The sequence below is a fragment of the Bos grunniens genome, chromosome 20 (genome assembly GCF_055505025.1).
Source record: "Bos grunniens cultivar Pamir isolate PY7600 chromosome 20, Bosgru_T2T1.0, whole genome shotgun sequence".
Lineage (NCBI taxonomy): Eukaryota > Metazoa > Chordata > Mammalia > Artiodactyla > Bovidae > Bos > Bos grunniens.
The window spans coordinates 16894190-16916744 of NC_141184.1; the positions used below are offsets into that span (position 1 = coordinate 16894190).

At 38.2% G+C, this 22555-nt stretch overlaps 1 long non-coding RNA gene across 3 annotated transcripts in view; it reads right to left on the minus strand.

Moving 5' to 3' along the window:
- The window catches only part of LOC147350141 (uncharacterized), an 89796-nt gene that overhangs the window by 57051 nt on the left and 10190 nt on the right, over positions 1–22555 (minus strand). For 2 of the 3 annotated variants that reach the window (XR_015149183.1, XR_015149184.1), the window contains exon 3: positions 735–861. The exons of the other annotated variant lie outside the window; for it this stretch is intronic. This is a non-coding gene — a long non-coding RNA (uncharacterized LOC147350141). The remainder of the gene's footprint in view (positions 1–734; positions 862–22555) is intronic. 3 annotated transcript variants of the gene reach the window in all.

Consider the following 22555-nt stretch of genomic DNA (forward strand, 5'->3'; position numbering starts at 1 on the left):
CTTTTTCAAAGTTGTTGGCTGAGAGCCTATAAACATCTCTTGGGAACTCTTCTGCACCTTCTTAAGGAAACACTGTCTTCATGGGCAGCCCTATTTAAGTAACTCAAGAATTTCCTAAGGGGGCTATGGCAGGCACACATCTTACCTAAAATCTAATATCGTATAAAGTCTAAATACAATTATATTTGTTTAAATTGACATGGACATGAATAATGCTCATGCTGTCATGGGGAAATAATTAAAAAATAAATGATCCTAGATTGTCAATTTGATCTAAAAATACTGTATAACTGAAAATTAAGTCATAAAATTTTCACAGGTTCTGTAAGGTAGGAAGTTAGAGATGAGCAAGGAAGGGTGGCTTAGTGGAAAAATTTGAGCTGATTTCTAAATCTGACCCCAGACATACCCTAGTGTGGCCCAGGAGAGCTCATAGATAAGCTACAACATAATCACACAGACTGTTCCAATGGGACTTCTCCAAGTCTGGCACATGTGACCTTGATGCACAATGTGCAAATGACCTTAGGCAGCTGGGAGCCTATTAAGGGTTCATACATATTCTATACACACATATATCTGATTATAACAGACTGTAATATGGAAAAGACATGTGCCATAGTCTTTTGTTATGTGACTTCAATTGTCAATAAAAACTGTCAGTCCATACCCACCTATACAAATATGAAAAACTCTGTCTTATGAATATGAAAAGAAAAAAAAAAAAAACATACCTCTTAATTCCAGTACCAGTGCCTCTCTTGAATTGGCCCACCTCTCCCTTGAGGTGTTCTTTCTGTTTTGGCTTTAATAAACTTGTTTTGCCACCGGTAGGCCCTCAGATTCTTCTTTGTGTCCCTACTAAGAATCGAGACCCATGAGGAAGAGCCCTTATTGACCCTCCCTACTCAGTAACAATTTTTAAAATAATACATTTTTCTGAAAACTTGGTGGTTTACTTATGATCCCTACTATCCTTTCATAATAATATATGATGAAAGTTTAGCTTAGCACATGAATTTTGATATTTTGATTTCAGCAATCTTCTTTATACATAGTCATGAAAATAAATTACTGTCATGTATACCTGCAAATTGTCAACACCCGCTGGATCATTGAGGAAGCAAGAGAGTTCCAGAAAACATTTATTTCTGCTTTATTTACTATGCCAAAGCCTTCGACTGTGTGGATCACAATAAACTGTGGAAAATTCTGAAAGAGATGGGAATATCAGACCACCTGATCTGCCTCTTGAGAAACCTATATGCAAGTCAGGAAGCAACAATTAGAAATGGACATGGAACAACAGACTGGTTCCAAATAGGAAAAGGAGTACGTCAAGACTGTATATTGTCACCCTGCTTGTTTAACTTCTATGCACAGTACCTCATGAGAAACGGTGGGTTGGAAGAAGCACAAGCTGGAATCAGGATTGCTGGGAGAAATATCAATAACCTCAGATATGCAGATGACACCACCTTTATGGCAGAAAGTGAAAAGGAACTAAAAAGTCTCTTGATGAAAGTGAAAGAGGAGAGTTAAAAAGTTGGCTTAAAGCTCAACATTCAGAAAACAAAGATCATGGCATCTGGTCCTATCACTTCATTGGAAATAGATGGGGAAACAGTGTCAGACTTTATTTTTTGGGCTCCAAAATCACTGCAGATGGTGATTGCAGCCATGAAATTAAAAGACGCTTACTCCTTGGAAGGAAAGTTTTGACCAACCTAGATAGCATATTCAAAAGCAGAGATATTACTTTGCCAACAAAGGTCCGTCTAGTCAAGGGTATTGTTTTTTCCAGTAGTCATGTATGGATGTGAGAGTTGGACTGTGAAGAAAGCTGAACACTTAAGAATTAATGCTTTTGAACTGTGGTGCTGGAGAAGACTCTTGTGAGTCCCTTGGACTGCAAGGAGATCTAATCAGTCCATCTTAAAGGTGACCAGTCCTGGGTGTTCATTGGAAGGACTGATGCTGAGGCTGAAACTCCAATACTTTGGCCACCTCATGAGAAGAGTTGACTCATTGGAAAAGACCCTGATGCTGGGAGTGATTTGGAGCAGGAGGAGAAGGGGATGACAGAGAATGAGATGGCTGGATGGCATCACTGACTCGATGCATATGAGTTTGGGTGGACTCTGGGAGTTGGTGATGGACAGGGAGGCCTGGCGTGCTGTGATTCCTGAGGTAGCAAAGAGTCAGACACGACTGAGCGATGAACTGAACTGAACTGATACCTGCTGAGGAACTAGAAATTACTCAGTGAGATTGCTTAAAAATAATAATAATAAGGTAAGGTAACCAAGAACTAAACTAGTTATCACTGATTTTTTTTTCTGTACTATTATCTATTTCCAAGTAGTGATATCATCAAAAGGAAGAGAGAAACAAATGATTCAGCATGTACAATTACACGTTAATTTTCTCTGCTAAACTGAGAAGCTTAATTTGAAAAAATGTCCTTTACACAAGGTATTCAAATATTTAATTTCTTGAAATAGATTTCTTCTATGTTGGTAATCCTCATACTCTCTCTGATTCATAGAGCATCCTTCTTGCTCAAGAAGAGAAATGAGAGAGTAAACTGTAAAATGCAAAGAGAGGTGTCAAAAATGCTCCCCACTGATTAGTATAGGATAAGAAATATCGTCCCATTATTTTTTGAAAAAAAAAATACACATATTACAGCTTTCTCCCTTTCAGGGTACAAAATAACACATATTACTCTGGTCCTGCTTTGTTCTCAGCAGTAGGCTTTCCTTTCTTCCTTCCACCTTTCCCGCCTTCCTTCCTTCTTCCTTCCTTCCCTCCTCCTTTCCTGCTCTTTCCTCCATTCATTCCTCTCCCCACCTTGGGCCAATTTGATTGTTTGACCCATCTGTGAACAGGAATCACACGTTAAGGCTGATCTAAGACTCTTGAAACCATAGTATATTCTACAAGTCATTTTATTTCCAATCTATTTATAAATTTGGTGAATTAGTAATATTCAATTTTCCCTGATAACTACACTTTCTTTATGATTAATGTGAAATCATTATTAAAATGTTCCTGCATATCAAAAACATGTTATTTTTGTGAATCAGGCTACCAATCAGAACTTTTTAATCTGCTCTTCATTCCTTTCCATCTTTCATTCCTGCTCATTCCCTTTAAACTTTCACTGACTTGTTGAAGTGAATAAGGCAGTTGTCAGCTTTTTTTGGGGGGGACTGAGGGGGCTGATTTGTCCCTGGTATTATTATTAAATATTTTATACTCTTCCCTGAATATCATTTAAACGGTAAGATAACTCTAGAGCTTTCATAGGCTCAAGTAGGTCACATGTGACTAGAACACACTATAAGCTATGTTATGTATCACATATTGCAACATTTCTTGAGAAGAGTTTCCAGACAAAATATAAGACTCCCTAATATTACATGGAAAATGATGATATTAAAAATCACATTATTTGAAATTCAAATTCAACTCAGTACTACATGTTTTTATTTCCTAAAAGAGGCCACCTTATTCAGAAGATACATAAAAGTTTAAATTACTAAAGTGATGACAATTTTATTCTTGTGTTGTTAAATTCATTTCCCTTGATACCAAGTGTGTCAAGTTGCTTTGATACTGTATAAATTTATGCTTCCACAGCCATTTTTGTGCTTTTCCACATCTATATGACTTGACCTGGCTTAGGTAATACCATGTCTGACTGCTATGTGTCAAAACCTTTAAACTGGCAAGAAGGGCTTGGACCCAGGGAACTACAAAGACATTGTAACCATGTCTCCACCCTCAAGTGGTGATTTGTGGCCTGATTCTGGATGTAATTTGAAGGTAAACGCCATAGGAATTCCTGGAGGTGAGGTGTAAAAGAAAGAAAAAATCCAATAATTTCCCCAAGGTTTTGGCCATAATTTTAATATTTCTAAAATAAAAAAAATTGGCTTACTAGGTGCTGTAGTTAAAAATTGAATTTTGTTTTACCTGTTTTTTTTTTTTTATCATAACAGATGTATAGATTTTCATTGACTCAATGTGTTTCAAAGTAAATTCATTATTTTATCTGAATGTTTGTATTCAATTTGATGATATTTTGTTGAGCATTTTTGCATCTGTGTTCCTGAGAGATACTGATCTGTAATCTTTTTTTTCTTTTTTTGCAATACCTTTGACTGTTGTGGACGTTAGAGTGATGTTAAGTGTATAGAATGAGTTAGGAAGTATTGTCTCTTCTTCTATACTCTGAAAGAGATTGTAGAAAATTGGTATAATTTCTTTTTTAAATGTTTTGGGGGAATTGATCAGTGAATTTATTTGGGACTGGTGCTTTCTGTTTTGAAAAATTATTAATTATTGATTCAATTTTCTTTAATACATATAGGCCTATTTAGAACATCTATTTCTGTGTGTGCATGTTTTGACAGATCATACCTTTTAAGGAATTTTTTTTTTTAATCTAGATTTTCAAACTTCTGGACACAGAGTTTTTTGATAGTTTCTTTAGTATAATTTTAATGCCCATTGGATCTGTAGTGATGTCTCTTCTTTTATTTCTGATATTAGCAACCAGTGTCCCCTCTTTTTTTCTTAGAAACTGACTATGGCTAAGTTCTATTTATTTTTTAAACAGAAACAGCTTTTGGTTTTGATGATTTTGTCTATTGGTTGCTTATTTTCAATTTCACTAAGTTCTGCTCTAATTCAGATCATGAATTTTCTTCTGCTTACATTAGATTTAATTTGCTCTTCTTTGTTTCTAGTTTCCTAAGGTGGAAGCTTTGATTATTGATTTTAGATCTTTCTTCCATTGTAATATATGCTTTAAATCCTGTATATTTTCCTTTAAGTACTGTTTTTGCTCCAATCCACAAATTTTGATAGTGATCATATTTTAAATAACCAAAATATGTACTTGATTCTTTACTGTGTCTTGTTTGATTTCACATATTTTAATGTCTGTTCATTTCCAAGGCAAACCATTCAATATCACAGTGATCCAAGCCTATGCCCCAACCAGTAACACTGAAGAAGCTGAAGTTGAAGGGTTCTATGAAGACCTACGGAGAAGGCAATGGCAACTCACTCCAGGACTCTTGCCTGGAAAATCCCATGGGTGGAAGAGCCTGGTAGGCTGCAGTCCATAGGGTCGCTAAGAGTCGGACATGACTGAGCAACTTCACTTTCACATTTCACTTTCATGCATTGGAGAAGGAAATGGCAAGCCACTCCAGTGTTCTTGCCTGGAGAATCCCAGGGACAGGGGAGCCTGGTGAGCTGTCGTCTATGGGGTCGTACAGAGTCGGACACGACTGAAGTGGCTTAGCATTAGCAGCGTGAAGACCTAAAAGACCTTTTAGAACTAAGACCCCCAAAATATGTCCTTTTGACTATAGGGGACTGGAATGCAAATGTAGGATGTCAAGAAATACCTGGACTAATGAGAAAATTTGGCTTTGGAATATGGAATGAAGCAGGGCAAAGGCTAATAGAGTTTTTCCAAGAGAATGCACTGGTTATAGCAAACACCCTCTTCTAACAACACAAGAGAAGACTCTACACATGGACATCACCAGATGGTCAACACCGAAATCAGATTGATTCTATTCTTTGCAGCCAAAGATGGAGAAGCTCTATACAATCAGCAAAAAAAAAAAAAAAAAGACCAGGAGGTGACCGTGGCTCAGATCGTGAACTCCTTTTTGCCAAATTCAGACTTAAATTGAAGAAAGTAGGGAAAACCAATAGACCATTCAGGTACAACCTAAATCAAATCCCTTATGATTATACAGTGGAAGTGAGATATAGATTTAAGGCACTAGATCTGATAGATGGAGTGCCTGATGAACTATGGATGGAGGTTCATGACATTGTACAGGAGACAGGGATCAAGACCATCCCCATAGAAAAGAAATGCAAAAGGGCAAAATGGCTGTCTGGGGAGGCCTTACAAATAGCTGTGAAAAGAAGAGAAGTGAAAAGCAAAGGAGAAAAGGAAAGATAAAAGCATCTGAATGCAGAGTTCCAAAGAATAGCAAGAAGAGATAAGAAAGCCTTCCTCAGTGATCAATGTAAAGAAATAGAGGAAAGCAACAGAATGGGAAAGACTAGAGATCACTTCAAGAGAATTAGAGATATCAAGGGAACATTTCATGCAAAGATGGGCTCGATAAAGGACAGAAATGGTATGGACCTAACAGAAGCAGAAGATATTAAGAAGAGATGGCAAGAATACATAGAAGACCTGTACAAAAAAGATCTTCATGACCAAGATAATCACGATGGTGTGATCACTGACCTAGAGCCAGACATCCTGGAATGTGAAATCAAGTGGGCCTTAGAAAGCATCACTACGAACAAAACTAGTGGAGGTGATGGAATTCCAGTTGAGCTATTTCAAATCCTGAAAGATGATGCTGTGAAAGTGCTGCACTCAATATGCCAGCAGATTTGGAGAACTCAGCAGTGGCCATAGGACTGGAAAAGGTCAGTTTTCATTCCAATCCCAAAGAAAAGCAATGCCAAAGAATGCTCAAAGTACCGCACAGTTACACTCATCTCACACACTAGTAAAGTAATGCTCAAAATTCTTCAAGCCAGGCTTCAGCAATATGTGAGCCATGAACTTCCAGATGTTCAAGCTGGTTTTAGAAAAGGCATAGGAACCAGATATCAAATTGCCAACATCCACTGGATCATTGAAAAAGCAAGAGAGTTCCAGAAAAACATCTATTTCTGCTTTATTGACTATGCCAAAGCCTTTGATTGTGTGGATCACAATAAACTGTGGAAAATTCTGAAAGAGATGGGAATACCAGACCACCTGATCTGCCTCTTGAGAATTTTGTATGCAGATCAGGAAGCAACAAATAGTACTGGACATGGAACAACAGACTGGTTCCAAATAGGAAAAGGAGTACGTCAAGGCTGTATATTGTCACCCTGCTTATTTAACTTCTATGCACAGTACATCATGAGAAACGCTGGGCTGGAAAAAGCACAAGCTGGAATCAAGATTGCCAGGAGAAGTAACGATAACCTCAGACATGCAGATAACACCACCCTTATGGCAGAAATTGAAGAGGAACTAAAAAGCCTCTTGATGAAAGTGAAAGAGGAGAGTGAAAAAGTTGGCTTAAAAATCAACATTCAGAAACCGAAAATCATTGCATCTGGTCCCATCACTTCATGGGAGATAGATGGGAAACAGTGGAAACAGTGTCAGACTTTATTTTTTTTTTTTTGGTTCCAAAATCACTGCAATTGGTGATTGCAGCCATGAAATTAAAAGACGCTTACTCCTTGGAAGGAAAGTTATGACCAATCTAGATAGCATATTAAAAAGCAGAGGCATTACTTTGCCAACAAAAGTCTGTCTAGTCAAGGCTATTGTTTTTCCAGTGGTCAAGTATGGATGTGAGAGTTGGACTGTGAAGAAGGCTGAGCGCCGAAGAATTGATGCTTTTGAACTGTGGTGTTGGAGAAGACTCATGAGAGTCCCTTGGACTGCAAGGAGATCCAACCATTCCATTCTAAAGTAAATCAGTCCTGGGTGTTTATTGGAAGGACTGATTCTTAAGCTGAAACTTCAATATGTTGGCCACTTCATGTGAAGAGTTGACTCACTGGAAGAGAATGTGATGCTAGGAGGGATTGGGGGCAGGAGGAAAAGGGGATGACAGAGGATGAGATGGCTGGATGGCATCACCGACTCGATGGACATGAGTTTGAATAAACTCTGGGAGTTGGTGATGGACAGAGTGGTCTGGCATGCTGTGATTCACAGGTTGCAAAGAGTCGGACACGACTGACAGATTGAACTGACTGAATGATAAAAGATATATCAAATGTTTAGTTTGAGTAAGGTCAAGCAGTAAACTGCTTTAGAAAATAAGAGGAATTCAGACCATGATCTTTTGACTTAATGGAATATAGGAATTGGAGGAATTTCTGTTAATGTAAGAAAAGGATGAGAAATAGGTAAGAAAGCCCATGAGGGAGTGAGGACAATCCACTTAATGCTTTTAATGGAAGCATGAAAACAAACTTGAAAGTATATCAAAGGTGAAATAACCACATCTGGGATCAAAACAAAGATTTCTAAATTGTAATTTTGCCTAGTCAGTCCTTACAGAAACAACTCACTGTGAGCTCTGTTTTTCTGAATTTCTCCTCTATCTCTGGAGTTTTTTATTTCACATTTTAAAACGTTTCCTGACTGCACTTTTGTTGGACAGTGCTATTTCCCACATAATAAAGTTTTCCTAATTGCAACTGAAATGGTATACTGTTGAATAGAATCAGTAAATAGGTCCCGGAAACAATCTTGAGTCACTTTCAGTTCAGTTCGGTTACTCAGTCATGTCCTACTCTTTGTGACTCCATGGACTGCAGCACTCCAGGCTTCCCTGTCCATCACCAACTCCAGAGCTTGCTCAAACTCATGTCCATCTAGTTGGTGATGCCGTCCAACGATCTCATCTTCTGTCATCCCCTTCTCCTCCTGCCTTCAATCTTTCCCAGCATCAGGATCTTTCCAGTGAGTCAGTTCTTCACATCAGGTGGCTAAAGTATTGGAGTTTCAGCCTCAGCATCAGTCCTTTCAATGAATATTCAGGACTGTTTTCCTTTAGGATTGACTGGTTTGATCTCCTTGCAGTCCATGGGACTCTCAAGAGTCTTCTCCAACACCACACCTCAAAAGCATCAATTAGTCAGCACTCAGGTTTCCTCACAGTCCAACTCTCACATCCATATATGACCACTGGAAAAACAATAGCCTTGACTAGACAGACCTTTGTCAGAAAAGTAATGTCTCTGCTTTTTAAATGCTGTCTAGGTTGGCCATAGCTTTTTTTCCTAGGAGCAAGCGTCTTTTAATTTCATGGCTGCTGTCACAATCTGCAGTGATTTTTGAAGACCAAGAAAATAAAATCTCATTGTTTCCCCACTTATTTGCCATGGAGTGACGGGACTAGATGCCATAGTCTTAGTTTTTTGAATGCTGAGTTTTAAGCCAGTTTTTTCACTCTCCTCTTTCATTTTAATCAAGAGGCTCTTTAGTTCTTCTTTGCTTTCTGCCATAACGGTGGTGCCATCTGTATATCTGAGCTTATTGACATTTTTCCAGGCCATTTTGATTCCAGCTTGTGCTTCATCCAGCCCAACATTTCACATGATCTACTCTGCATATAAATTAAATAAGCCGGCAACAATATACAGCCTTGATGTACTCTTTTCCCAATTTGTAATCAGTCTGTTGTTCCATGTCCAATTCTAACTGTGCTTCCTGACCTGCATACATGTTTCTCAGGAAGCAGGGAAGGTGATCTGGTATTCCCATTTCTTTCAGGATTTTCCATAGTCTATTGTGATTACACAGTCAAAGGCCTTAGCATAGTCAATGAAGCCGAGGTAGATGCTTTTCTGGAACTCTCAAACTACAATAACCACCTTAAGAAAAAGGTTTCTAATTTATAAACATTTCTAATTTCTGAAATCTTTGAACTTCAGAGTTTAATCTGGTTATTGATCTGATAATTGTAAAGAGGTGAGGAGTCCAGGTACAGAGAGGGTGTAATTTCAGGAAGAAAGAGGACACAATTTCTGATAAATGGAAAACAGGAATTGAAGAATTCTAGACACAATGATGACAACTATAACTAATTAATCCACCCATTCACTCAGTTTTCTAGCAGTTGTTTACCAGTGCCTCTTACGTGCCTGCCACTGTTATATGAAAACACCAAACAGATATGATGCATGAGAATTGTGTCATTGGAAGCCAATGTGCCCCTCTATAAAGTGATTAAATATTTTCTAAAGATATTCAAATGAAATCTAAAGTTCAAAAAATTTTACCATGTAATTCCCTAGCCTTACATTCATTTTTCTGCAATCAACAGTGTTTGACATAAAGTTTCAACAGAATCAGGTACTGATTAACTTTTTAAACTCAGTTTCCTTTACTTATCTCCATCTTCAGTTTTCAAACTGACATGCATAGAGTCAGAGCATTTGTTGTAGAACACTGAGTATATGAAAACATACAAGATAAATTAGATGAGTTCATCATTAATTCACCAAATGTGGCTGATCATCTACTGTGCAGTAAGCATTAGAGATACAGCACTGAACAAAGCCAAGTCGTTGCCTTTCTACAGTTTGCAGTCTAGAGAGGCAAACAGATAACAAGCTAATGAATAAATATTTATCTGGTGGTGGAAATTGCTATGAAGGAAAAGAAAACTGGGTATAGGAAATTAAAAATGGTGAGAGAAGGGGGTGGTTAATTTGTATAGGGTGGTCAAGGGAAGTACTCTCTGACCAGGTGATATCTGAACAGAATTTGAATAAAAGATTATGAGCTGTCCTTAGATCTAGACATAGACTACCTAGGCTGAGAAAAAGTAGGTTCACAGGCTATGAAATAGAAGCTAACCTACAAAACCCGTGAATAACATTGGCAGCAGAAAAAACAAGATGATAGAGTAATTAATTGTCTAAAATGTAATTTTCCATGTAACGTGAATATTCTATGAAGAAGCAAGCATTATTTGCATGAAGACTTGAAGTAGAAGAGGACTCATCAAATGGTGGCCACTTGAGGTGTTCCATAACTCATTATACCCTAGAGCACTGGTGGGTAACTTTCCAAAAGTAATTTAGCAGAGGTCAGCACTGTGTGTGTGTGTGTGTTTTATTTTATGTCATCTCTATGAAAAGGAAATATAAACAATAGATCCGTGTCTCGTTTTCCAAGCCATGTAAGATTTGATTACAATATTCGTTGTTTATACACTTCTGTGTATATACAAGCCTCTTCATTGGGTTTCCCAGGTAGTTCTAGTGGTAAAGAATCTGTCTGCCAGTGCAGGAGACTATAAGAGATATGGATTCGATCCTTGGGTTGGGAAGGTCCCCTGGAGGAGGAAGTGGTGATCCATTGCTATATTCTTGCCTGATAAATTCCATGGTCAGAGGAGCCTGGTGGGCTATAGTCCATGGGATTGCAAAGAGTTGGACACAACTGAGCATCTGAGCAAGTCTATTCATTGTTCTAACATTGAATTTCTCAGTATTTGTACTATGCTGGGAAAGACTGAGGACAATAGAAGAAGGGGGCAGCAGAGGATTAGATGGTTAGATAGCATCACTAACTCAATGGACATAAGTTAGAGCAAACTCTGAGAAATAGTGAAGGATAGGGAAGCCTGGTGTGCTCCACTTCAGCGGGTCACAAAGTGGGGAACACAACGTAGTGACTGAAAAACAGCAGTGCTTACTATCACTCTTGACCAGAATGTTCACTCTCATTTCAGGTTTATGCCTGCATATATAACCTGTATTTGTTTTAGGACATCTCATGATGATTTGCTTTTCTTTTTTCAGTGTTTTCCAATTGGCTCACCCCTCCCCTCTGCCTTCAAACTCTGTGTTTGAACAACAAATATTTGGAGATCCTGTGATATATTTCACTGTATCAGGTAAATAAATTTAAGTAATAAGTATTGAATACAACTGTACGATTTCAATTTCATACATTGTTAACACAATGAAATTGAGTAATTATGTGAATTATTTAGTCATTAACCAAATAATAAAGGTAAAATCTTCAACAAACACCTAAAACTTCTTAAACCATTCATTTTTTCTATAGTGCTACAAGAGTGAAAATATCCTCCTTAGTGCCAATTGACTTTTAAGAATAATTAAAAATTATTGTTTCCTTATATAACTGTCCCCTGAAATGGTATATTAGGCTTCTTTTTATGGTAAATGGGAGCCAGATGTTTATATTTGAAATCTGGGAATTTTTATTTCTTCATTTTCCTTACTCCCTATATCTTATCAAATGCCAAATATATCTTACATTCTCCTACTAAGTAGTTCTTCTTAAAAAAATTTCTCAGAAACATTTGTATATGTGGTTGCTTGTGTTGCTTATGCCAGCAAATTTGGAAAATGCAGCAGTGGCCACAGGACTGGAAAAGGTCAGTTTTCATTCCAATCCCAAAGAAAGGCAATGCCAAAGAATGCTCAAAATACCACACAATTGCACTCATCTCACACACTAGTAAAGTAATGCTAAAAATTCTCCAAGCCAGACTTCAGCAATACGTGAACCATGAACTTCCAGATGCTCAAGCTGGTTTTAGAAAAGGGAGAAGAATCAGAGATCAAATTGCCAGTATCCTTTGGATCATCGCAAAAGCAAGAGAGTTCCAGAAGAAACATCTATTTATACTTTATTCTTATGATCACGATAAACTGTAGACAATTCTGAAAGAGATGGGAAGACCAGACCACCTGACCTGCTTCCTGAGAAATCTGTATGCAGGTCAGGAAGCAACAGTTAGAACTGGACATGGAACAACAGACTGGTTCCAAATAGGAAAAGGAGTATGTCAAGGCTGTATATTGTCACCCTGCTTGTTTAATTTCTATGCACAGTACCTCATGAGAAACGCTGGGTTGGAAGAAGCACAAGCTGGAATCAGGATTGCTGGGAGAAATATTGATAACCTCAGATATGCAGATGACACCACCCTTATGGCAGAAAGTGAAGAACTAAAGAGCCTCTTGATGAAAGTCAAAGAGGAGAGTGAAAAAGTTGGCTTACAGCTCAACATTCAGAAAACTAAGATCATGGCATCTGGTCCCATCACTTCATGGCAAATAGATGGGGAAACAGTGGAAACAGTGTCAGACTTTATTTTTCTGGGCTCCAAAATCATTGCAGATGGTGACTGCAGCCATGAAATTAAAAGACGCTTACTCCTTGAAAGGAAAGTTATGACCAACCTAGATAGCATATTCAAAAGCAGAGACATTACTTTGCCAACAAAGATCCATCTAGTCAAGGCTATGGTTTTTCCAGTTGTCATGTATGGATGTGAGAGTTGGACTATAAAGAAAGTTGAGCACAGAATTGATGCTTTTGAACTGTGGTGTTGGAGAAGACTCTTGAGAGTCCCTTGGACTGCGAGGAGATCCAACCAGTCCACCCTAAAGGAAATCAGTCCTGGGTGTTCATTGGAAGGACTGATGTTGAAGCTGGAAGTCCAATACTTTGGCCACCTGACACGAAGAGTTGACTTATTGGAAAAGACCCTGATGCTGGGAAAGATTGAGGACAGGAGAAGAAGGGGATGATAGAGGATGAGATAGTTGGATGGCATCACTGACTCAATGGACATTGGTTTGGGTGGACTACAGGAGTTGGTGATGGACAGGGAAGGCTGGCATGCTGTGGTTCATGGGGTCGCAAAGACTTGGACACAACTGAGTGACTGAACTGAACTATGTTGCTTGTGTGTGTGTGGTCAGTTATGTTTGACTCATTGTAACAGTATGGACGTTAGCTCATCAGGCTCCACTGTTCATGGGATTTCCCAGCAAGAATATTGGAGTGAGTTACCATTTCCTTGGGTTTCCTGGTGGCTCAGAGGTTAAAGCATCTGCCTGCAATGCGGGAGAGCTGGGTTCGATCCCTGGGCTGGGAAGATCCCCTGGAGAAGGAAATGGCAACCCACTCCAGTACTCTTGCCTGGAAAATCCCATGGACAGAGGAGCCTCGAGGGCTATACTCCACTGGGTAGTAAAGAGTTGGACATGACTGAGTGACTTCACTTTCACTTTCACCATTTCCTTAAGCCAAGGGATCTTCCCAACTCAGGGATCAAACACACATCTCCTGCATCTCTTGCATTGGAAGGCGGTTCTTTATTGCACTGACCTGTCATCTGTGGACCAAATCATTGTAATAGGGCATCAGTATAGTCCTAGTGACTCTAATATTATTTCTTGACAGGATTTTTGTAATATCCCCACTTTTGTTCACTCATTCATCATCCTGCCAAAAAGTTAATAGTATAAATGCAAATTTTGACATGCTACTTTCCTACCTGAAGTATTTCATAAAATTATTTTGCATTTTAAGGTTAAGTTCAGAAAATTTAATGTATCCTAAAAGCCCCTGCATGTGATAATTTCTGTAAACATTTCCCCTGCATGTTATAGCCTTATTTCTTGTTTTAGTGCTCTCTAGCTCTCCTTTTTCCTGGCTTTCACATGATGACTCATGGAAGACCTGCCTTGTTCCTTCTGAATCCTTTCACCTTCTGGTTTTGGTTTAAGTGCCAAGGTTTTCCTGGCTCCATCTTCTCATCCTACACACTAGATGAATATTCCCTTCAATGACATTCTCTGTTTCTTCGCAGCACTCACCTTACTTCTAACTGCCTATCCCTTTGTCTTCCTTAAGTATATAGTAAATCATTTTCAAGCATAAAAATGATCTTGGCCTGGTTTGCATTATCACAAGGACATGCTAATTGCTAAGCACACAGTACGTAGTTCTACAATGAAATATTATTGACCAATGAGTGAAATGATTTATTAATAATTCAGATTATCAGGATGTCTACACAAAGCACAGACATTAAAATATATTTAAACACCTTACCATTTTTGATACTCATTTGTTAAGACAATACATATATATTACTTGCCTGGGAGGTGTCTGTGGCACCAGATATAAGAGGTTGAGAACAATATGACATGGGATCTGGTTGCATGGATCTGGGACTCAAACAAAGCCATTAAGTCTGAATATTTCCATCTCTTCCATCTGCTCTTTTCTATATTGGCTCTTTTCCCAGGCAGCCCTTCTGCTCCAGCTGACCCCCTGGCAGCTCAAGTGTCATTGTTATAGTTCTGAGTCCTAGACACTCTCATAAAATTTCTGGAAAGCATTCTAATTGGACCAACTTGGGTCCTTGCTTCCAACCCTGTGACAATCTTTGTGGAGACAAGAGGATGCAGTTATGATGACTGGCCACTTCAGGGATACATGTTTCTCTCATGGAGTGGATGCAGCCCCAAACTCAGCCCCACATAGACTGAGGATAAGGAGACAGATGGTTCCTGGTGGAATTGTGGGATAATGTTTCCCAAAGAATTGAAATGAATAAATGCAAAAACATCAGATTGTCTACTAACATGTAACTGGGCAAATAGGGTTAGGGGAGTTTCATGCAAATAATAGCATATGCTAAAGGTCTTATAATTTGAGCAGTAGGGGAAAGTAGTAAGGAATAAATAAAGGCCAGTAAAATTTATGCAGAGAGAAGGAAAGAGCACATAACAAGATAACCTGGAAATTAAATAGGGTTCAAACTATATAAAGATTTGTAGCTCATGAAAAGGAGACTTAAGAAATAATTGAAGGATTTTCATAAGGTTGTGTGGCATATACATCATGTATTGAGTATTTTGTTAACTGGAATATTTCATGTCAAATTATATAACTATGTTTAGAAAATAAGTGTGCTAACTTTAGAGACAAATCAATTTAATTTTTAGAAAGCAATTGACAAAAAGTATTGTTCCTATTAATAAGAGTTCAAAATTGCTATGCAATTTATTTTAAATATAATTATCAGTGAAATGTTTTTGGCATATAACTGGAGATAATAAAATATGATTATATGTTAATAACATTGATCATATGTACTTTCTTCCAGATTTCTAAGAAAAATATCTATAAATGTGTCCTTGGAGTAAGAAATATGTGTTTTGTTAGGTTATTGACTCTATAGGAAGAATTTGTGCTCATATGTTATGCCATTGCTATAAAGTAATTTTGGTCTTAGTGGATCATATTATCCACAAACCATTCAGGAGGAAGCTAGCAATAACTGATGTGAAAAGAGCTGGAAAAATGCTAAGAATCAAGAGAAAAACTTTTTTTCAGAAAATAATAAAGCTGTATGACTTTTCTTTTCATTAGGAAATTTACATTGTAAGAAGAATTAAAATGCTTCATATTTAATATTTTAAGGCTTCATATTTAATATGCTGCAAGTTGAAGCTTAGGACTTTAATTATTCAACTGGAGATCCAATACAATAGCTGCAATGTTTGCTTTAATACAAATTTTCTTAAGAAGGTACATTCTTTAAGGTTTAGCATAGGTAGTAATTAATAACATTTTCTAATTAAAATAATATTAACTTATTCAGTTAATTGTTTACTCTCTGAAATCTTAATAACACAGTTTATAATCTGTGTGAAAATTCGTAAGTGACCCAATGGATAGTTGAAACTTGTAAACAACAGATGTTCCACTGCATCCAGTCACATCATTAGCCAAAAATACATGAATTTAAAAAGAAATCACCTTGGTGCTTAAACAAGTTTTATTGTGAATAAAAGCTTTTATCTAATAACTCAAAATGGGGATGATAATTTATCATACTATCTTTAATTGTCATACTTTCCATAAATTATCTAATAAGCATCTATTTTACAATATGAGCTTTAGATGGCACATAATTAAATAATTATGCTGATTGTGTATGTCTTTCACAAATACTCATATGATCTTGATGGGTAAAAGTCCTTCCAAATTAATTTTCTGATTTTCAGAATCTGTAGGATATATTTGGCTTATACCCTGAGGTACTCATTAATGCTTTTCATCTAATATTTCTGGTTGCCCCATCTCTGGGCAAATATTTCATTGCACTTTTCTGTTCCTTTTGGGAATTAGTGGGGCTATGTGAAACTGAAATTCCAATACTTTGGCCACGTGATGCAAAGAACTGACTCATTGGAAAAGACCCTGAGGCTGGGAAAGATTGAAGGCAGGAGAAGGGGGCAACAGAGGATGAGACGGTTGGATGGCATCATTGACTCAACGGACATGAGTTTGAGCAAACTCCAGGAGATAGTGAAGGACAGGGAAGCCTGGCATGCTGCAGTCCATGGGGCCTCAAAAAGTCGGACATGACTGAGTGACTGAACTGAACTGGGCTGTGTGACTGTTACATCAATACACTGTGGACTGACCATGGTGTTTAAACACCCACTGGTGTGAGCCCTTCAATGTCCCCTGATTTTCCTGGTGTGACAGTCCATAATGGCTTTTCATTAACTGAGTCCTTGCTAGGAAAGGAGTCTTTCCTCTTGTTGGGCTGGACTATAGTCACAGGGTGTAAGAGCTCCCCCTGCTGGTCTCCCAACTATATTTAATTAAGGTTTCTGTTTATTTTAGACTTCCCTGGTGGCTCAGATGGTAAAGCGTCTGCCTACAATGCGGGAGACCTGGGTTCGACCCCCGGGTTGGGAAGATCCTGTGGAGAAGGAAATGGCAACCCACTCCAGTACTCTTGCCTGGAAAATCCTATGGATGGAAGAGCCTGGTAGGCTACAGTCCATGGGGTAGCAAAGAGTAGGACATGACTGAGCGACTTCACCTCACCTCTGTTTATTTTTACCATGTGAACAATAAATAATGAAGAAATTCACATGGTCAGGGACTTAGTGGCCTGAAAAGAAAACTGTTTCTCAAGTCTAAAAAGCAAGCAGAAAAATTACAAATGAATTCTTTGAGTGACAATGACCAATTGAAATTTAGTCCTGCAGCAAGAACAATGTGTGCTGTCCAATGAAATGTAGCTGAGGAGGGTGATGAAAAAGGAGAAACCTCCGCAAAGAGCATTGTCAGGAGGATTCTTTACCACTGGACCCCCTGGGAAGCCCTCAAGTACAAAGGCACAGCATCCAATGGAACCAGGTATGTTTGAAAATTTAGAAATTTTCAATCTTTGTAAACACAATATGATACATATAATTTCTATTATATAGAGCCATGGTGAGGGAGATTGGGACTTTACTCCATCCTAAGACACATATATAGTTCTACACTGAGACCTGTGCATATTTTCACTAGGTTCAGTTTTGCTGTCCAAGACTTTTTGTTTCCAGACTTCTGTGAGTTTCAGCACTATGGATAAAAGATGTGGACATACAGTTCTCCTGAAAATAGCAGTGACTAAAACTTGGACCCAGGAAGATGTGGGTGAAAATGCAAAGTGAAAATGCAAAACCCTAGATTTTTTCAGGAATTCCAGCAGGTATGACTGCAGCTATTTAGCACACACACAGGTTGTTATTAAGGGCTTCCCAGATGGAGCTAGTGGTAAGGAACCTGCCTTCCAATGCAGAAGACATAAGAAACTCTGGTTAGATCCTTGGGGTGGGAAGGTCCCCTGGAGGAGGGCATTGCAAACCACTCCAGTATTCTTGCCTGGAGAATCCCACAGACAGAACCTCCCTGGAAGGCTAAAGTCCATGGGGTTGCAAAGAGTTGGACACTACTGAGTGACTTAGCACCCACACAGCAGGTGCAAGAATAAACCAAGAACCTGATCTTTTATAACACTATTCTTTAGCCCAGCACAATCAAGGGTGACAGGGCCAAGGTGGAGATTGTAATTCCATGGTTCCAAGAGAGATCTGGGCTCCTCTGTGGAGGGAAAAAAAAATGTAGAGCTCCTTCCATTAATGTAATTATGGTCACCTGTTATTCAGTTGCTCGGTCCTGTCTGACTTTTTGAGGCCCCATGGACTGCAGCATGCCAGGCTTCCCTGTTCTTCACCATCTCTCAGAGCTTGCTCAAACTCATGTACATTGAGTCGGTGATACCATCCAACCATCTCATCCTCTATCATTCCCTTCTCCTCCTGCCTTCAATCTTTCCAAGATGAGGGTCTTTTCTAATGGTCGGCTCTTCACTCAGGTGGCAAAAGTATTGGAGCTTCACCTTCAGCATCAATCCTTCCAGTGAGTATTCAGGGTTGATTTCCTTTAGGATTGACTGGTTTGGTCTCTTTGCAGTCCAAGGGATTCTCAAGAGTCTTCTTCAACACCACAGTTCAAAAGCATCTGTTCTTTGGCGCTCAGCCTTCTTTATGGTCCAACTCTCACATCCATACATGACTACTGGGAAAACCATAGCTTTGAATATATGGACCTTTGTCAGCAAAGTAATGTCTCTGCTTTTGATAAGCTGTCTAGTTTTGTCATAGCTTTTCTTTCAAGGTGCAAGTGACTTTTAATTTCATGGCTGCAGTCACCATCTGCAGTGATTTTGGAGCCCAAGAAAATAAAATTTCTCCCTGTTTCCATTGTTTCCCCATCTATTTGCCATGAATTATGATATTACAAAATCTTATTGTGCTTTTTAAGTCCTGGCAATAATCTAGGGGAATTTTTCACACAATATGAGGGCAGGATTGAGTTCAGAGGAAAATGAGGACAGTTGGGACTGGAGATTTCTTCTGTAGCCCCTAGTGTATACTGACAACGGGCAAGGCTTGTAGTTCATTGCCCCACAGGAGTTGAACTTCTAACACAGAAGAAAATGTTGCCTCTCTGTGGAATGTCACTGTGATGCACAGAATGTTTTGAGCTGAGAGTAGGCAAAATACCAACTTCCCTAGGAAAATCCATTAACAAGGGAGAGGAAGACAAAGCACCAGGCAGACCAGGAGAAGCCTAATGATGAGGGAATTCACAAGCAGTCTGGAATTAGAACAAGCAACCAATGAGTCCACTAAATCAAAAGAACATGTAAGTATATTCCCTTAGAATGTAAATATATGCCCTGCAACTCAAGTCATTAGTTTTTAATTTTAAAATAAATTAGTATACTGAAAGCATAGTAACTGAATAAAAATATTAAAATGCATTGCAATTAAAACAAATAGATCACATAATCAAAAGCAAAATATTAAAAGGTGGAATTAATGAGAGATGAGTTCCACAAGGAAAGAAGGGAACAGATGATACAGTGGCAGTATATGGAAGGAAAAAAAAAAGCCCTGACAGATTTGGGTCCATTTTGGATAGCCTCACTAATTTACCTAAATAGTGATGAGAAAGTGAAACACACACATATCCTGGAAATGTGTTTTTGTAAAGGTGGCTCGGACAGTAAAGAATCCGCCTGCAATGCAGGAGATCTGGGTTTGATACCAGGGTTGGGAAGATTGCCTGGAGAAGGGCATGGAAACCCACTCTGATATTCTTGTATGGAGAATCCTCATGGACAGAGGAGTCTGGTGGGCTACAGTCCATGGGGTCACAAAGTGTCAGACATGACTGAGAACTGACACTTTAATTTTTTCACTTTCTCTAACATGTTGGTAAACCAAGAGTTATTTTTCAGAAATCCTTTCCGCTCTTACATACAATTAGTGATCCAGAAGAGTTTTTGTTTATGTGTTTTATGCCCACTGAAATGTACTGCATTGGAAATTAAAATGAAGGATTTCAAAAATAATCTATTCACTAATTTACTTAAAAATAAAGTGATACATTTGGTACCTGTTCATATAAAATATATATACATATATATATTCCCAAACAAGTTATTGAGAGGAGTGATATTATCTCATATTTTAGCAAATCTCTTTAATGTCTGGTTTATCAGAAGGCAGCTGATTTCATGTCTAATTCTGCATTCAATCTGTTGTGATTCATTATTTTGATTGAAGCACATGATGAAATATGTCTTCAGAGATAAGAATTTGGAAAAGTTAGGGTGTTTTCAACCTGTTCAGATACTTGCTGATATTTTATTTTTGTAACTACACCAAAATTTGACGAGTGACAGTTTCTCAAAAGCTAGTTGTTGTGTAGAACCTAAGTCCATATCAATAAAATTTTCACCTTCTATTACATTAGAGTTCACTGGTCTCTTGCATTTTGGCTAACTCTTTTATTTATGCATATTTGTAACATCATGCATTGATCATCTGGAAAATACTGCCTAACTATGAATCTTCCAAATAGTCACCCACTTTATTATGCACTGCTGAAATACATACACACACTAAAATCCATTTTTAAAAATGTTTTTGAGTATAGTGAAGCTGCCAGCTGTCACTGGGGACACAAGTTGTCCAAAATTCTGATTTTCCCCTGAAAGCTCAAATGTTATCATCATCAATAAATACTGTCAGGTGCTTTCTCTTGCCAAATATTCATGTTCAAACAGCCATCATTTGTCTTTCAGTCATTCTTTCTAGTATTAATGGCATTCCATGAAAAAAGCAACCAGTTCAGCTGACAGCACACACAATTACCTACCTATTTTTTGCGGTGGGTAACAATTATATCAGTATGTAGTAGAAATGCTTCATGCTTTGTTCCTATGTCTTTACACAGACTATTAAAGAGCTTTACTCACAAAGGTCAAATTTTGATAACAATAATTATTACTGTTTCCTCAAGGACATTCTCAAGTGAAATAAGGGAATGACTTTTCCTGTGCATGTATTGCAGTGAGCAATAAAATGGAGATTTGTGCAGTTTTGTGCCAACACACTTAAACACCATCATTTAAGACAAGTGACATCTTAATGTTATTTTCAAAGTGATTTGACCTCAGGAACACCCTGGAAGTGTCTTTGGGGTCCTCACTGGTTCATGAGCCACACTCTGAGAACCCCCAGGAAAAAGACTTTCCATCCCTCCTCCATCCCACAGCAAAGCAGAGACATTAAATAACACAGAATTTTACTCCTTTCCCACATACCAATGTGATCAATGTAATCTGGAAAGGGAATTCTATTTCCTGAGAGAAATCAGGAAGCTAGTTTCTGCCAAACTGCGGTTAACACTATCTTCAAGGAAGTTGTTTTCATTAGCATGAGTGCCACCCTATCCAGTTTGCAGCTTTGGGAAGAGGAAAGAAACACTCATGGACAACTGTGTTCTTTGTAAACCTGTAAAATGGAGGTTGCACAACTTTCCAACCATGTTCCATGGACAGCAACTTGGTACAGCCTCGTTACTAGAAGAGCTGGAAAACCAGGTGCTAATGAAGCAAGCATATGGGCTTCCCATGTGGCTCAGTGGTGAAGAATCTGCCTATCGGGCAAGAGATGCACGTTCAATCCCTGAGAATAAGAATAAAGAATAAAATACTTAGGAATATATCTACCTAAAGAAACTAAAGACCTATATATAGAAAACTATAAAACACTGGTGAAAGAAATCAAAGAGGACACTAATAGATGGAGAAATATACCATGTTCATGGATTGGAAGAATCAATATAGTGAAAATGAGTATACTACCCAAAGCAATTTATAGATTCAATGCAATCCCTATCAAGCTACCAACAGTATTCTTCACAGAGCTCGAACAAATAATTTCACAATTTGTATGGAAATACAAAAAACCTCGAATAGCCAAAGCGAACTTGAGAAAGAAAAATGGAACTGGAGGAATCAACCTACCTGACTTCAGGCTCTACTACAAAGCCACAGTTATCAAGACAGTATGGTACTGGCACACAGACAGAAATATTGATCAATGGAACAAAATAGAAAGCCCAGAGATAAATCCACGCACATATGGACACCTTATCTTTGACAAAGGAGGCAAGAATATACAATGGATTAAAGACAATCTCTTTAACAAGTGGTGCTGGGAAATCTGGTCAACCACTTGTAAAAGAATGAAACTAGAACACTTTCTAACACCATATACAAAAATAAACTCAAAATGGATTAAAGATCTCAACGTAAGACCAGAAACTATAAAACTCCTAGAGGAGAACATAGGCAAAACACTCTCTGACATACATCACAGCAGGATCCTCTATGATCCACCTCCCAGAATATTGGAAATAAAAGTAAAAATAAACAAATGGGACCTAATTAAACTTAAAAGCTTCTGCACATCAAAGGAAACTATTAGCAAG